The following is a 12,383-nucleotide window of genomic DNA, read 5'->3' on the forward strand; positions in this document are numbered from 1 at the left end:
CAACAAAAAAATAATAAAACTAACACGGCATACACAGATTTTAGAGAACATAGAGAACAACAACCTTATCAGATACCCATTTCAAATAGGTTCACACCACTTAATGATCAAAATTACACACAATATGATAGACAACACTTCAATCAAAGAGACCAAAGAGACCAACAAGATAAAAATAGACAGAACACTAGCTCTCATTATAGAGAGCAGCCACATCACTATTCTACATATAAACCCACTTATAATCAATATAGAGATAATCATTCATCGGATTATAGAGATAATCAACATCATAATAGAACACACCAAGCTAGGGATTATGTAGCAGAAACACCAAGGACCCATGGAGTAAACGCCAATAACAATAATAGGACATATGAAGATCAACACATTAACAATAGGGATAATTTACAGACACACAATTCACCATTACCACAGAATCCCCCTCCTTTTTTAGAGGAACGTATTCCCCTAGCACCTCTATGGAGAAGGGAAGGGCAAAATACACCTTATCAACAACCAGGAAAAACCAAAAGAACACACACAAACGGGGACGGAGGGGAAGGGGAATTGCCTCCCAGGAAGAAAAGTTACAGCAATTAAGTAAAGGTATTTTCAATCTATCCGACAAAATTCTCACTAATGACCAAATAAGAATTTTGGGTAAGGGTTTAAGTTTTTGCCCCTCAAATCCACATAGGATGTTTGAAATATATGTGGATCTAAATAAATTCACGAGAAAGTTATCATTACAACGATATTTTGCAAAAAAATCACTTCAAACAAATAGAAATATAGGTATCCCCATTCTCACAGATAACATGCCAACATGTAGGAATACTACAGTAATATATGTTGATCCTGAAGATCTATCAGAACAACTTTTTGAGGGAGTGATTCACACAAATTTTGCACCACCATCTTCATTCAATCCAAAAGGAGAGGATACAGCATATCTTGATATTTTTCAAAGTCTAGTGTTAGAAGATTTGGAAAAACTTCCCATCCGCAACAGCAATCATAGTAATATTTGGCCCAATGAAAAGAAAGCCCTTTTGGAACTTACTAGAGATAAGAACATAGTCATCCGCCAGGCGGACAAAGGCGGGGGGATAGTGATCCAAAACTACCTGGATTATATCAATGAAGCATACAGAATAGTTCTTGACAAAGAATATTATAATAAATTAGAAAAAGATCCCACAGACAACTTTTCAAAAGAGTTAATAACATTGATTAATTTTGGACATACAAATGGCATTTTGAATAAAAAAGAAAAAACATATTTGATTCCCAAAAGTCCGAACATACCTTATTATTATCACCTACCCAAAATACATAAACAACTAAATAACCCACCCGGTAGGCCTATCATTGCAGGAATGAATAGTATCACTGACAATCTATCTTCTTATATTGATTTTTATCTTCAAAAATATGTATCACAACTGAGGTCCTACATTAGAGACACTACTGATCTATTAATCAAACTTTCTAACATCAAAAAAGAAGAAAATTTGTATTGGGTCTCTTGTGATGTCACTTCGCTTTATTCAAATATTGCACATAACATAGGGTTAAAATCAATAGATTATTTTCTAAGTGAAGACATATATATGTCGGACCTTCAAAAAAATTACATATTAGAACTCATCAATTTTATTTTGACCCATAATTATTTTCAGTTTTTAGATAACTTTTATATACAAATTAAAGGGACGGCCATGGGGACCAGATTTGCTCCCAGTTTCGCAAACCTATTCATGGGTTATTTTGAATCAATTTACATCTATGATTCTAACTGGGAGCAAAATCTGGTCTTCTATGGCCGTTATATAGATGATCTGCTTTTTTTATGGAAGGGTCCATTGGATTCTCTGACAGCCTTTCAGAATGAATTAAATATGAATAATATGGGGATTAAGTTCACATGGAACGTACAAATAGATAAAATTGATTTTTTGGATGTTTCCCTAATGTGGGGCATAGATGATAAGGTGGAATCATGCACTTTTTTCAAAACAGTCGATAGCAACAATTTACTAGACTATCACAGTAACCATTACTCCAGTTGGAAAATAAACATACCATACAGTCAGTTTCGAAGAATTCGAAGAAATTGTACAGATATCAATACATTTGATATCCAAAGCCAGACCCTCATAGATCGTTTTAAAGAAAAACATTACCCTGCATCTCTCATTGAACATAGTTACCATAGGGCACGTGCCCAAAATAGGCATGAATTATTCACTAGTAAAAAGAAGAAAGAATCTACATTTGATTCAGGATATGAATCAACATTCATTACGAGATATAACGACAACCATAGGGAGATTAGAAAGATCTTATCTAAACATTGGACACTATTAAAGAAAGACCCTGTTCTGCGATCCATTTTAGGGGAGAAACCAATATGCACTTTTAGGAGAGCCCCAACAATAAAGGAAAAACTTGCACCTAGTAAGATAGTGATGTGCAAAAGGGAAACAAATGCACCATTCAATAGAGGAAACATACAAGATAGCACTCAAGGTGCAAAAATAGGCTTTTTCAGATGTCACAAAAATAGATGCAGTATGTGTAAATATACCATCAATGGACAAAAGAGTATCAAAGTAAATAACACAGGGGAAACTTTTACATTAACACAAAAAATAACATGCAGTTCTACTTATGTGGTCTATTGTATCACCTGCATCTGTGGCCTACATTATATAGGCCGCACCTGCAGGATGATAAGACAGAGATGGTCTGAACATCTCAGATGCATTGTGAAAGGATTAGATAAATACAGTACTTCTAGACATCATACAGCATCACATGGCACTAACAAATGCCTTATGAAGATAACCCCACTCGAGGTAGTGACTGCTAGTAATTCCCAAAATAGAATGATTAAACTTCGTCAAAGGGAGACCTTCTGGATCTATAGATTTTCATCTTTACATCCAGAAGGCCTCAATGAAGTAATTGATACAGCAGCCTTTTAGATCAATCCAGTACAAACATTCAGTTCATTCTATCTTTTAATTTAAGGGTTCTGTTATACAAGCTTCATATCTGTTCTCTCACATTAGTAGTGCACTTAATATTAATGTGTATATAATGGATCATATCCTCATTGATATTGATATATATTATTTAGAAGGAATGTAAGTATAGATCACCTGAGGTCACCACCCAGTAAATATCTTAATATACCAGTAATGTTTCATCTTGAAAATATATTCAGTATTTACTATCCATCTTACAATCATTCAAGCATCATATCACTATAAAACACATTTAATCACATTAATGGAGATATGTATATTTAGAATACTATAAACATACAATTTGTCTATATTCATACACATAGAGTATTTATTATATTAATTATAAACACTTAACATTGTCACACTATACACATTTAATCATATGAGTCACATAGGAATTGATATATTCATGGTCATACACATAATATTATTATAGTTATATTATTTATATATTATTACTCTAGTCACATAGGTTTTTATAATAGCACATCTATTTATATATATTTATTTACATAAAATAAGATATAGTTAGAGTACTTAACACTAGTCACACATAGAATTCACTAATTATCACTATTTATAGCATATAGTAACCATAATTTTCCTCTATATGTTTTTTCACATGTCTTTTCATATAGAACAATTTATTAATTTATTCACTAGGGCACAGAAAGCACACACAAAAAATGGAAGACTATAATTCATATTTTTTTATATATATATAGTTTTATTTATATACATTATACAGGTTACCAATATATAAAAATATATGAGTATATGCATCTATTCGATTGAAGCGCAATGATTACGAGACTGGCATTATTTTGAATGTTATGATTCAGTAAAAATTGACGAATACTGTGAGGATAGGATATGCTTTCACAGAGCAGTAATACCAAAGGGCTACACAAATTGGCTGATGCTATCTCGAACATAGCCATAGGGTTATATATAAATATATCATAATAGCAAAGCAGTTCATATCCCAAAAAAATAAATAGACAATAGTTGATTTTTTTTTTTTTTTTTTTTTTAACGATAGAAAACACACGCCTATAAGCTGGGATTCACACACATAGTGACGCGTGATTGGTTTATGCTACACGCCCACGGATTATCACCTACACATTGGACATTGTGAAATCAGAGAGGGAGCTTTAAACAAATAGACATAGCCCTTCATAAAATCAGCTTATGATATGCACAATACAACAATTCAGATAACATTTAAACAGTTTATTGTAGGAGATCATGTCAAAAGGGGTAAGAATATATTAGGAAGAAAGTTGAGGAATTGTATTTAAAGACCGGCGATAAATGATACACGCCCACTAGCCATTACCCACACATATGGAAGTGTGAGATAGGCTAATGACACACACCCACAAGCTGACAGCTTTATATATGATATAAACAAACTAGCTAATGCTTTTAATTAATAAATAAATTAGACTTTCTACTATGAACAAAGGGGAGGAAAGAAATCCTCAGGAAATAAAGAAGTTATTAACCATATAAAATAGAAATAAATAGTGCATTCACTTTCATAAAGAGAGATTGCTGAAAATTTAATGAACCAACTATATGAGTGCTGTATTTGTTTTTTTGCTGAAACACTATTGTGCATACTATATATGTTTTCTTCCGAAATGTTTATGAGATATATTGTAATATCTGCTATATACTTGTTTTGATACTAGCTGTATATGTTAAAGTAGATCTATGCATACAATGAGTTATATATTCACATACTGGTATCAAGAAAAGTCAGTTTGTATTGTGAAGGTCACCATAGCAACATTTGCATAAGTAATTGGTAAATTGGGTGTGACCAATGTTTTAATTTATTTGAGGATGTATAAATAGGAGACTTCAGTTTTAGATCAGTATAACTTGCCTGAGGAAACAGAGTGGTAGCTCTGAGAAACGCGTAGCGAATTCTACTGATTTTTATTGTACACTGTTATATTTTTATATAAAGTGTTTTTTATATATATCTGGAGTCTCCTGAATTTTTTATCTGAACCTTCTGAATACATTGGACCATCTTTCACCGGAGTGGTATGTGCGCTGGGCCACTTTTAATATACCCAGCTTGCTTCATTAGCACTACAGTGTGCTCTATACTTTGTGAGTATATCTCTGAAGGGTAAAGCTGGTGGGTTCACACTCTGCTTACTAATTCCACACTAGGAGTCGCCCTCTGTATATCTTCTTGCACTTGATCCAAGCCAAAGGCCCGAGAAGCAACCTCAGCTTATCGTTTCGGCCTATTGTGGGCCTCGTCAGTGAGGTGTAGCAGTATTCCTCTAAGCACACTGAGCAAGGAGTCCACGTCTGGTTTCCCCTTTTTCCCATAGGGAGACTAAATACACACAGAGAGAAATGCACTCACAGGAACGAACAAGCAGCTCAATACCATTGTTAGCCTGTTCTATGGTGATTTACCACCTGGGTGCAACTTCTTTTAGCCCAGCAATGCTTTTCACAGAGTAGAACTTTCCTGTAGTATATCAGTCTGATCCCGCCTATTACGGTCAGTCCAGCACCGAAATACCAGGCAATTCCTCTCTGAACAAGGAACAAAGCAACCCCAGACGATCGTTTCGGCCTTCATTGGGCCTCGTCAGTGAGGTGTAACAGTATTCCTCTAAGCACACTGAGCAAGGAGTCCACGTCTGGTTTCCCCTTTTTCCCATAGGGAGACTAAATACACACAGAGAAAAAAGCACTCACAGGAGCGAACAACCAGCTCAATACCATTGTTAGCCTGTTCTATGGTGATTTACCACCTGGGTGCAACTTCTTTTAGCCCAGCAATGCTTTTCACAGAGTAGAACTTTCCTGTAGTATATCAGTCTGATCCCGCCTATTACGGTCAGTCCAGCACCGAAATACCAGGCAATTCCTCTCTGAACAAGGAACAAAGCAACCCCAGACGATCGTTTCGGCCTTCATTGGGCCTCGTCAGTGAGGTGTAGCAGTATTCCTCTAAGCACACTGAGCAAGGAGTCCACGTCTGGTTTCCCCTTTTTCCCATAGGGAGACTAAATACACACAGAGAGAAATGCACTCACAGGAACGAACAAGCAGCTCAATACCATTGTTAGCCTGTTCTATGGTGATTTACCACCTGGGTGCAACTTCTTTTAGCCCAGCAATGCTTTTCACAGAGTAGAACTTTCCTGTAGTATATCAGTCTGATCCCGCCTATTAAGGTCAGTCCAGCACCGAAATACCAGGCAATTCCTCTCTGAACAAGGAACAAAGCAACCCCAGACAAAAAAGCTGCACCCAGGTGGTAAATCGCCATAGAACAGGCTAACAATGTTATTGAGCCAGTTGTTCATTCCTGTGAGTGCACTTCTCTCTGTATGTATTTAGTCTCCCTATGGAAAAAAGGGGCAACCAGACGTGGACTCCTTGCTCAGTGTGCTTAGAGGAATATAGCTACACCTCACTGACGAGGCCCAATGAAGGCTGAAAAGATCGTTTGGGGTTGCTGTGTTCCTTGTTCAGAGATGAATTGCCTGGTATTTCGGCGCTGGACTGACCGTAATAGGCGGGATCAGACTGATATACTACAGGAAAGTTCTACTCTGTGAAAGGCATTACTGAGCTAAAAAGCTGCACCCAGGTGGTAAATCACCATAGAACAGGCTAACAATGTTATTGAGCCAGTTGTTCGTTCCTGTGAGTGCACTTCTCTCTGTATGTATTTAGTCTCCCTATGGGAAAAAAGGGACAACCAGACGTGGACTCCTTGCTCGGTGTGCTTAGAGGAATATAGCTACACCTCACTGACGAGGCCCAATGAAGGCCGAAACGATAGTCTGGGGTTGCTGTGTTCCTTGTTAAGAGATGAATTGCCTGGTATTTCGGCGCTGGACTGCCCGTAATAGGCGGGATCAGACTGATATACTACAGGAACGTTCTACTCTGTGAAAGGCATTACTGAGCTAAAAAGCTGCACCCAGGTGGTAAATCGCCATAGAACAGGCTAACAATGTTATTGAGCCAGTTGTTCATTCCTGTGAGTGCACTTCTCTCTGTATGTATTTAGTCTCCCTATGGGAAAAAAGGGGCAACCAGACGTGGACTCCTTGCTCAGTGTGCTTAGAGGAATACTGCTGCACCTCACTGACGAGGCCCACAATAGGCCGAAATGATCAGCTGAGGTTGCTTCTCGGGCCTTTGGCTTGGATCAAGTGCAGTTTTCTGTACTTGGTCTTGGTCTTGGTTTGCTGCCTGGAGACCTGCTCCTTCGGCCTGGAGTCCTTTCCCTTTGGGGTTTGGGCTCCTGCTGCTATTGGGGGGTTGGCTACTCCTTAGGCGTACAGCAACTGGGTAGTAGGGCCGTCCCCTTGGCCTTGTGGCATTGTCCCTGGACTTCAGCCACATGCTGCTTTTGGGGGGGCGCTCTGAAATCCAGCCTAAAGAGGCAATAGGGCAAATATGGCTACCAATGTGCCAAATGTTCCCCATACTCTTCGGGTGTTGATTTCTGAGGACTTTTGAGAGAAGATTGGTTTGGCTCATGTCCAGCAGGTGGTTTTGGAGGGTGTTTTGAAGATTCCAAGAGCAAGCTTGCATTGTGTTCAGTCATTCCCTTCAAGAGGGATTTTTGATGTGGCTTTCACCAATGAGCATTATTTACAGACCTGCTATCAACGGACTATTGATATGGCTGCTGCTCCAGAGTTGGTTGGCATGAAATTTGTTGCCTGTGTGCAGAGGGAAAGAAGAATCCCGGTGACAGTACATATGTACAACCTTTGGGTCACTGATGTGGAAATTCGTCTGTTTCTTTGTCGCTACTTTGATGATGTTCAAGGAGGTAGCAAGCTGAAGAATCAGTTTGGGACTTTCAATGGAAAGCGCAGGTTCTGGGTGAGGTTTGTGCCGGATGAATTAGGTATTGGTGGAAAGAAACACCCTCCACAGACTTTCGCCATTGGTGGAAATAGAGGTTTCCTATACTATGATGATATGCCTCTTTTTTGCCGTAGTTGCAACCTGTTTGGTCACATTGCTGAAAATTGCCCAGGTGCCAGATGTCGAAATTGCGGTGAGGAGGATCATCTTGTTGCCCACTGTAGTAAACACCGGACCTGTGACCTGTGTGGTTCTTCAAGTCATCTGTGCAGGATGTGTCCTTTGATGATGTTTCAGGGGCTTGATAGAGTGAAGCCTTCCAATGCTGATGTTGCAAAAAAAACATCTTCAGTTGCAGTTGAGCCATCTGTGAATGAGGAGGAGGTCTCTGATGAGGCATTGAACTCTATATTACCTCTTTTGTGTAAGAAATCTGCAGTTGGGGTCCCTGTCGGAGAGGTGTCTGATGCTCCTGTGGTGGTTCCTGTGGCTGAAAAGGTAGAGGAAGCCCAATCTCATCTTCAGGAGGGGGATCTTGCTAAATCTAATATGATAGCTGCTTCAGATGTTCTTGAAGCCCTGTTGCCCAATTCTGTGGATGATACTGTTGCTGTTCCTGGGACAGAGATTTTTTCCTTCACTGAGTCATCTTGTGATGCTGCTCCTGATGCTGTTCTTGGTGAAGGGGAGAACATTGATTGGTCTGCTGTTGTGTCCTCTAGTTCTGAGGAGGATATGGACACTGAAGGGAAAAAATCTGCCTCCAAGCGAAAAATAGATGCGGATTCTGATGGATGGGAGAGTCCTGATTTGAATCTTCCAGTAGTTAAGGGTGCAGATCCAGATACTACAAGTGATGCTGACTCTTTAATTTCAGAGTTTCCTTCTGTCTCTACTAAAGACGTTCCTTCTGACTCAAGCCAGTGTATAGGTGACTTTTCTGATGCCTCTTCTGTTGGTTATCTAGATAAAAGAGATGTGAACCAACTTGCTGAAGTTACTGGTTATGAGGCTGGCAAGGGGGAGCCTAGGAGGTCGGAACGTCACAGAGGCAGATTTAAAGGATCTCCTTTGAGTCCTAAGAAAAGGAAAGAAGAAGTCCTTGTTACAGAAGCATTAGTTATTTTGTTGTGAAGAGCTTATTTCCCAGCAGCAATGCCTGAACCAGCAAGCCAGCGCCTAAGAAGGGCTCCAAGAAAACCGTAACAAGTATCATTTCATAAAGAGTTAACTCTTTTTTTTCAGCTTTTAGAAACTATTGCCTAAATACACATTTAGGGATAACCAATCCCATTGTCTAATCACCTCTGGAGCCAGACTGCTAATTGATAAGATGAACTTGTAAACTTGTTATCTTAAGTACTGTAATCCTATTGTGGCCTGTCAAAGGACAGTGCTCTCTATCTAAATGTGTGATGGGGGATTTTGTGCTTCCCCCCCCCCTCTCCCCCTGGGAGTGCCCTGTGTGCATGTAACCTTAATAAAAAGCAGGCTGGGCATCCCAGTCCTGAGTTCTTGTTTGACCCTCAATCGCAGCGTTGACTCGTTTTTGTGGGCAGAAGGGTATCCTAGCTGTACTGCAGCTAAGGGAGATTATTCTATATTTGCAAGACTCATATAGAATACTATGGAAAGCAGCTTCTCCCCTCTTTAGCAATAGGGATCCAGGCTACTAAGCGGTCCATCTCTCAGCGAGACTAAGGGTAACCGTAACAGTCCTGATGTTATTTTTTTATTTTTTTTCTTTAATTTATTTTTGTGATGTTTCTGACCAGTTCTTCCCTTAATGTCAAGTGTATGACAACTATAACAAGGAGAGCTGCAATTTTTAAATTATTATCTGTATGTTCTGCTAATATTTTTTTGTTTGCAGGAATGTAGTCTCTCTGAACATCCTAAATGTGCTGACTGGGAATATGGTCCTAAAGTATGGTCTTGTTCTTCTGATAGGAATGGGGGGGGTGGGAGTTTTGCTTAAGGGGTTTAGTTTTTCTATACTTAATGTAGTTCATATTGTCCCAGGTCGGGTACTTTTGGTTAGTTTTAGTTTTTGTGGGACTGTTTTTCGTTTGTTTAATGTATATGCTTCTCCAAATAGGGTAGAACGTTTGCTTAATTTTGAAACTTTAAAGTTTTTTCTGCCAGGTCGAGAGACAACTTTTTTGGTTGGGGATTTTAATTGTATTATTAAGAATGGGGACAGAGAGGGTGGGAGTGATTGTAGGGTGGATAGCTCAGGGAAGTTTTGACTTGATTTGCTTAAATCTTTCGGTTTGAAGGATGCCTTCGGGTCTGTTTCTTTTTCAGGGGAGGGTTTTACTTTCTTTAGTTATAGTGGTGGGATAAAATCTCGAATTGATTTTTGTTTTTTATCTAAATTTTTATGTGTTGATAATTTTTCTTTAAAGCGGATGCCCTTTACGGATCATGCCCTTTTGATGTGTAAGGTGAATTGTGATTTGAAGATCAAGTATGGTAAGGGTGTTTGGAAACTGAATGTGGATTTGTTAGAAGATGAGAAGTTTAAGCGTCAGTTTGTTTGGATGTATGAAAGGTGGCGTGAAAGAAAATGTGATTTTAGTAATGTGCTTATGTGGTGGGAATGGTTGAAGGTGGAAATAAAGAGGTTTTTTTATTAAGAAAGGCTGTGAGAAAGCTAGAATGGAAAGGGAGTTGTATGATAAATGGTATCTGAGGTTGTTGTATTTGTATGAATTGAGAAATTGTGGTATTGATGTGCATGAGGAAATTGCTGAAGCAAGAAAGATAATTAAAAAGTGTATGCATGAAAAAGGAAAGAAAATTGTTTTTGTGGCAAGATTGGAGAAAATGGAAAAGGATGAGTCTTGTAGTAAATATTTTTTTAAGAAAGCTTTTGAAGGAAAGACTGGTTTTGTTAGTGTTTTTGATAAGGTTGAGTGTGAAGTTAATGGTACGGATGGTGTTTTGCGTGAAGTTTTACAGTGAGCTGTATAAAGAAAAAACAAGAGATGTTTTATTGGAAAATGAGTTGTTGGAAAACACTGAGATTAAGTTGGAAAAATATGATAACGATTTGTTAGAAAGGGATCTAAGTTTGGATGAGATTGCAGAGGTTGTTAGGAGTTTTAAGAATGGGAAGGTACCTGGTTGTGATGGTTTGCCTGTTGAATTTTATACTTGTTTTTGGAATTTGATTGGGGTTGAGATGTTTGTAAGTTTGTTTTTAGAATGAATGTTTTGCCTGTTTCAATGAGGAAAGGTTTGATTGTTTTGTTATTTAAAAAGGGTGATAAGAGAGATTTGAGGAATTGGAGGCCGATTACGTTGTTGAATGTTGACTTTAAGGTTATTGCAAAGGTGTTGGCAAATAGAATGCGTGGAGTGATTGGTAAGTTTGTGGGTGAAGAGCAAGTGTGTGCTGTTCGTGGGCGTCAGATTTCTGAAAGTTTGTTGTTACTACGGGATGTACTGTGTTATGTGAGGGAGAGGATGAGGTCTGTTGCTGTTGCTATTGTGGATTTTGAAAAAGCGTATGATAGGGTAGTGCATGATTTTATGTTTCATGTTTTAGAACGTTTAGGTTTTTCTGGTAAGATTATTGGATGGTTTAAATGTTTGTATAGTGATAATGTGAGTCAAGTTCAGGTGAATGGTTTTTTGACTGAGGAATTTTGTGTTAAATCTGGAGTGCGTCAAGGATGCCCTTTGTCTCCTGTGTTATTTGTATGTGTCATTGAGCCATTATTAACTTGTTTGAGGAAGGATAAATTAGTTAGAGGTGTGAGTGTTCCTGGTAGTAATGGAAGGTGTTTAAAAGTGATTGGGTATAAGGATGATGTGAGTGTGGTATGTGAGACTCAGGCTGGTTTGAGGAGGGTGAAAACTTTAGTTGAATGTTTTTGTATGGCAAGTGGTTTCAGAGTTAATTGGAATAAGTGTAAAGTTAAAGTTTTTGTTAATGATAGGGAGATTGATTCTTGTGGATGGCCTGTGACTGAAGGTGCAATTGAGGTGTTGGGTGTGAAATTTGATGTGGATTTGAAAGGCTTGGAAAGTTAGGAGAATGTTTTTGATAAAGTGAGTAGAAAACTTCAGTTTTGGTCTTTAAGGACTTTATCTTTGGAAGGAAAAATGTTAGTTATTAAATCGGTTTTGATCCCTATTATGTTATATTTGGCGTTAGTTTTTCCGCCACCTGAGAGGATTTTTCGGAGAATTTTGAGAGTGTTGTTTTCTTTTTTCTGGAGTTCTGGTATGGAGCGTTTGAAAAGAGATGTTGTTGTTAAGAGTAAGAATGTTGGTGGTAAGGGTTTTCCAAATGTGGAGAGATTTTTGGCTGTGAAATATGTTAGTAGGCGTGTGGTTCTGAGTGGTAAGGATAGCATGGCTGGTTGTATGGTAAAGTATGCTTGTGGAAATGTTTTAAGACGATATGGTTTATTTGAGATTGATAGAAAGAAACCGGTATGTTTTGCTGTTCCGTGGTTT

The sequence above is a fragment of the Bombina bombina genome, chromosome 2 (assembly GCF_027579735.1).
Source record: "Bombina bombina isolate aBomBom1 chromosome 2, aBomBom1.pri, whole genome shotgun sequence".
NCBI lineage: Eukaryota > Metazoa > Chordata > Amphibia > Anura > Bombinatoridae > Bombina > Bombina bombina.